The sequence below is a fragment of the Schistosoma mansoni genome, chromosome 1 (genome assembly GCF_000237925.1).
Source record: "Schistosoma mansoni strain Puerto Rico chromosome 1, complete genome".
Classification (NCBI taxonomy): Eukaryota; Metazoa; Platyhelminthes; class Trematoda; order Strigeidida; family Schistosomatidae; genus Schistosoma; species Schistosoma mansoni.
In genome coordinates, this window is record NC_031495.1 from 23215384 (window position 1) to 23222079 (window position 6696).

Consider the following 6696-nt stretch of genomic DNA (forward strand, 5'->3'; position numbering starts at 1 on the left):
AGGAAATACAGCGAAACTAGTTTAGCTACGAAGATATAAACAAAGGCGGATAAATCAGCTGTTTCTGTTGTGCTCTAAATAAGTCACTGCACCAACTGATTCCTACCATAGGGGACGCTAACCAAATTTCCTGGGCTACTCAGAATGATAAATGGTGATTAAATGTTGGAGAACCACTAAAATTGAATAATTAGACTATCCCTAAAATAACGCTCGGTTTTCTCCCTTGCACAAATGGGAAGCTAATTTACTTTAGACGAATAATTACACCAGAAACCCTCCTAGTGTCTATTATACAGGATTTCAACACAACTCGGATCAAGAACACGTGACTGGCCTGACCAGAGCGTAAGTATATTACCAACTAACAACAATAATAGGGGTACGAAAGTATATGACACATCAATACCTGTCAGTGTAAGGACGGCTCGTTGGTAAACTCTAGGAAGCTTTAAGAAGCCTAGAAAAAGCCGTACATATTCCATCCAAACACTGCTAGGGGAATATTCTAGAATGTCGACGTGTAGCTTCCCCATTGGATGGATAAGAATGACCCCTATGTGCCTATTGGTTGACCGAAATGATGATTTACATTCAGCCAATAACTATAAATACACGAGATTTCTGTACTATATTTGACACTGTTTTGGGGAATAAAGTTCCTACTTACTAGTCTTTTGTCTTCTCTCCTGCGACGTTGCGGGTTCTATCGTTCAAGTGGTCTAGTAGTACGCGGCATAGTAAGAACCTAAGCTCTAGATATAACAGTCTGACTAGGTAAGCCAATCATTAATTTTCCCACCCACAAATCATGGAGGAAACTGCCTGAAATTTCAAATGGTATTTGCACTGTTAAATCTTGCCCCTGTCAATTATCACGTGACAAAATCACCAATCGGAATACCAACTTAAATGATCGTGCTCCTTCGCTAAACCAATAACACGTCCACCAGCACTATCAACCCTGCCTCAACTTTGAATCCTTATTGGTCTCCAAAATAGTCACTTATCGCCTAGCCCCACCCATTGAGTCCAGAATACAATCTCAACCTCCACTGTATGGATAATCCATTTCAGACGTACGTAGTTTGTATACAAGCAAACCAGACCGCATCATACCTTAAAAAAATACAAGATCGAGTCAAAAGAGGCTGTGAGTGTAGGAAACTGTAGCTAATAGATTGAAAATAACTTAGGAATAGTAAATGTTATAATAATAGCCAATGGGTCAGTTGGAAGCTTATGATAAAAGAAATATAAATATACATAATCCAGTTATTTAACAGTTATACAATAAGAATATATATAATATCAGTCTATAATTAGTTACCGGAAGTTACCCATAATTTAATCTTCTTCTGATAGAACACCCTTTTTTGAAGCACTGAGAATAATAAAGACCATAAGGATTTGTTCCTATTCGATTAGGTTTACGTCGGACGATATGCGATCACTTGAAGGTATGGTACACTTTCTCCTATTACTTGAATTCTTTTTTTGGTTTCATGATCCAATGCAGTTAATATGTTTTATAGTATATCGGGTTTTAAATCACTTCTGGTCTTTCACTCTTATCTGGTCGGCCGTAGTTGGTTTGCATGTTGTACCCATATCTTCTCTCCAACTTTTACTTCATAAATGAATTCCTTTTCTGCGGATTATTGTTCCAATCTTCCAGGTTGGTTTTACTCCATGGGAATTCCTTGTTACTACTGTTTTCCCCACACGGGACTCTCTGAACAATACACCATGTCGCTTATTGAATTGTTGTTCCATTCGTTTGTTCTTGCAGAGGCTGGTTTTAGGTCTTAGTTTCATTCGTTCTAGTGGTATCTTAATCTTCCTTTCAAGCATCGTTTCTGCTGGGCTTTGCGTTGCACAGTAGGTTAACAAAAATCTTTGAATTACATTCTCCATTTCTCTTTCTGCCTCAGCCTTAAGTAGTGCTCTTTTAAAGGCGTCCACAATCCTGTGGTGAGTTAGGATCTGACTCCATTTAGATCATATGAATGATTGTTGTCAAAATATACATCCTGTCTATTCTCGTATGTAATACACGATTTAATCCGCGTCGGTGAATAACGGAATTCAATAAGTCAAATACGAGAATGGGTTTTGAATACATATATTTTGTACATTCATTGATCTGGACAGGGAATCAAAGGGACGAAGCCAATAGCAGAGAGAGAAGCAGGAATGACACGCATCGGAGATGGCGGGTAAGCCAACTCGCTTCAATCAAGCGTTAATCAATATTTATAGTCAGACAAGAATAAGTTACAGACATGTGATGAATGGAATCAAAAGTGTACACACACATACGCTCATATAAAAAATAGGGTTAATAGGTGAATAATTGACAAGGCCAAAACGTGACTCATGATGGATAGGTGAATTGGCTTGTCCAGAAGCTAGAATAAAGTGTATGAGCTTAACATATCAACCGACACTACAATCCTCTCAACTAACCCGCTAGATTGCGGATGGTACGGGGGTGTCTTTATATACCTAATGGCATTGGTGATGAAAAACCTGGAAAATTTCGCGGAGGTAGATTGAGGTCCATTATTCGATACCAACACATCTGGACACGGAAAACAGCTGAATACCTGTCTCAACTTTCGTCAATACAGACTTCATGTAATGAACTTCTCTCCATTCGGAGAAGGTATCAAGAACTGTTTCCCTTTTATGGGATCGGCAAAATTTACATGCACTCTTGACTGTTGATTTATCGTTGCTCCCCAACTTTGCATTTCTGCCTTTCGAGAAGCTTTAGCGGCTTTTGCATATGCAGAACATTTCGCAACATATTATTCGATTTGAGCATCAATGTTTGGCCAGTCGACGTAGCAACGTGCAAGTGCTTTCATCCATGCTACCCCTGGGTGTTCAGTATGCGGCTCTCACATCATTTTACGACGTAAGTTTGTGGGTACAATTACATGATCTCCAAACATCAGGCACCCGTCCACGAGTGATAGGGAACTCCGTCAGTGAGTATACTGTTCAGTGTTTTTGTTGTCTATATGAGTAGGCCACCCATATTCGAGGTAACTAATAATCCGTTTCAGCTCTTCGTCTTTTTGAGTATAGCATTTAATATCTCCAGCATATAATGGTGTTGCTTTTATAGCAACTTGTATTTGGTGATTATCCTCTTCCAGCGACATCGTTTCAATAATGACACCTTCACTTCCCTGTTTCTGACTGCAATCAGTCGAGAAAAAGCATCAGCTTGCCCAAACTTTTCTGTTGATTTATATAAAATTGGGGAATCATAACCAAGTAATCCAATACGCCCAGAGTTGTAATCGATTTGCTGTGTATGCAGGAATACCTGATTTTGATCCAAATATAGATATGAGCGGCTTGTGATCCGTTAGAAAGGTAAATCAACGACCATAAATCAGTTTATGAAATTTCTGTGCTGTAAAAACGAAAGCTTATCCTGTTTCAATTTGACTATATTTTTGTTCAGCCGGGTTAAGAGTTCGGGATACATGAGTAATAGGCTTTTCTTTACCATCAGGAAAACGATGACTAATGATAGCTCTGATTCTACATTTAAAAACATCACCGACCACAATTATTTCAAGCTTAAGATTGTAATGGTTCAGCAGCAGTTTAGAAGATGAAATTCCTTTTATTTCGTCGAAAGAATATCGACATTCGTTAGTGCAGTGTTATGTTGCTTAGCCATCAAAAGTTGGTTTAATGGGTCTCGCAATCTATACATGTAAGGTACGAACATACTATAATATCTAACAATCCCCAAAAATTGAACAGAGTGTTATAACATCAGTCGGTCTGGGCATGTTTTCGATAGCATTTATATTATATGGATCTGGTTGATGGCCATCCTTATCAAATATATATCCCAGGTATCTAACAGACTCGAGCGGGAATTCACACTTTTCTTTTTGTCACTAAAAACCAGCTCGCAATATTTTAGTAAGCACAACTTTCAACGGGCCCATTAGTTCTAGAGCAGAAGAAATAATAACTATAGTATGATCCAAATAAACTGCTACACTGAGGTTATATTGTGGTGTAGTCTACTTATATCTATATAAGTAGTATATTGTGTTGGTCAGACATAGAATGTATTTTGGCAGAAGACCGATGAGGAAAGAACTGAAATGAAGCGCAATCGTTTGGAAAATGCATGAGCAATGGAATTAGAGAAGAAACAGTGAAGATTGAAACAATTGGTTGTTAATTTGCAAATTGACTGTTCATTGTTTGGTTATCAGAATTTACCGAGATAGTCTGTAATGTTTGCTTAAGTACATTCGATTGTCCCCAACCAGTGTTCTGTTCACTACAATATATCATAGTATCCATTTCAAATATAGGAGTAAAATGTATTGTTTCAAATATAACCTGAATATAGGATTTAAGCAGAAAAAAACCTTCCCTAGATATCTACAAATCCTGATAATTTGACGAACTGTTACGTAACTAAGAGCTTTATTTCTCTTTTTGGTAAATATTGTCGCGTACATACATTGATATTTAGTGAAAAGGATATATAATAATTAGGAGTATTCGACTTAATGTGCCTACTAAGAATTCCCGAAATAGTGCAATTTGAGACTGGTAGCACTAGATGAACATATTATACTTGGAATTCATAATGAGCGGGAATTCAAGTACAAAGGAATCATTAGTTCGTAGAAATATCACAGAATTACATATCCATTCAAACTCACTTTGAGAAAACTTATTGAACTCAAGATGGATTTTCATTTTTGTGATTTTCTCCATCTTTTTAAGTACACATTTAAAATCTTGAACCACACTGACTAAATTCCACATGCGTTCACTAACAGCAAGTGCGTTAACACCATTATTCTGTACTCTAACGATCGATAGGCTACGAAACATTCTCACTCTTATCCAAGTTACCAATCAAAACACTGAAAAGACCATCCAAGTTCTTTATGTCATTCTGCATTCTTTGTGTATTTTCCAAAACCCACGTGATTGTAGACATAAAATACACGGGCACAACTCATCAATTCAGTATATTACATCACTAAGACTTGTAGAGCGAATTTGCGAAACAGGTTTACGATTAGTTTTTGGTAATCAATGAACAGTAAAAGATGAAGTGACAGTTAATTAATTGAATAAAAGTTTACGATTAGGACAATAATAAAATATCATAAACTGGTTGTTTTTCTTTTTTGAATACAATCCAAAAATACATTTACTGATTCCGCAGAAAATAACTTCCTAAGTTTCATATTTCTACTTATTCTATTCATTGAGGCTTATGCTGATTATCTTCTTAATGTTAATTTGACAAAAATTCTCTACAAGCTTTAAAATCATGAACATATTATAACATTACAGCAATTGTCCTACACCCAATTTCGATTATGGTTAATTTTGGTTAAGCCCTTTCATTAACTTACTTAACAGACACTGTCATTTGGATAGTAACAATTTGCATATATCTTTGTACTGTTATGATCACTAGAGCACATGACAGACTCTAGCCAAAACGTTGATTGCTTAAATATCATTCGATGACTCGTCCTCCCCCCATATTTATATGTATGCACACAAATCCTAGTATTAGCTTTTACTTTGTCTTACTGCACCCCTATACAATTCGACTATAAATTTGTCTATGTAACTGCTCCCGATCCCTCGCTCATACTTCGTTCGATGTGCTTGTAGCTTTGTGGCCTGCGTCATTTGATAATAAACTGTAGTTGCAGCTACTCTTTGCCTTCTGATTTCATGCACCGTTAAGATTTGTATTGTAACGGTTATCGAGGTGAAAGATTAACGAAGCCATTGTACTACAACAATAAATAATCTATTTAAAATGACACTATAATTTAACACATTGTCAATCACATTTGATTATTAATTTCGTACTATAATGATTTATTATTGTACTTTGTTTAAATATAATAAATTATGTAATTATTTGTCTTTCATATATAGATTGATTGTTTTACATAAGTTATTTGAAAGATGTTCATAAAACCAAATTATGCATCCAATTAATTCAAACACAAGATCTATATCAATGTCATGTGAATCATTTAAAATGAAAATATGCCAAAGAAAAAACAATGAAAGAGAAAATAAGAAAAGAAAAAAATAAGGAAAAGAAGTTTGGTTTTGTGATATCACGATTTTAACAAAAAAACTTTATATATATGAATAATCAACAAATAAAAGTGTCATTCAGATCTATGAAATACCTTATTGTATATCATATTAAATTAGCATATAATTAAGGGGGAAAGAAATCAGAAAATGAATACAATGGAACACACACACACACACACACCAAAGAAATGTTATAATTTACATATTCATATGATGGATATATATTACTAATAATGAATAATAAAAGCATATGTATTTGTACTCTAAGGAAAAAAAATTAAAAAAGTACATTAAGTTATTAAGAAATGATAAAGATAATAGAAGGAATATATTATCTTATACTTAGTATTGTTTATTTGAATCTTCTCATTGACGATGTTTAGGACTTCAACTGGCCAGTCTCTTATTGGCCATATGTGCATACTATGCGTATTGCTTTAGCTCATAAGCATTACAAGCAAAGATGGATAGTGACTAGCAGTGGAATCCAGGACACGCATTTCGTCCTATTTTGGACTCGTCAGCTGGATGTACCTGCATCTCAGAGTTGATGTTCACTCT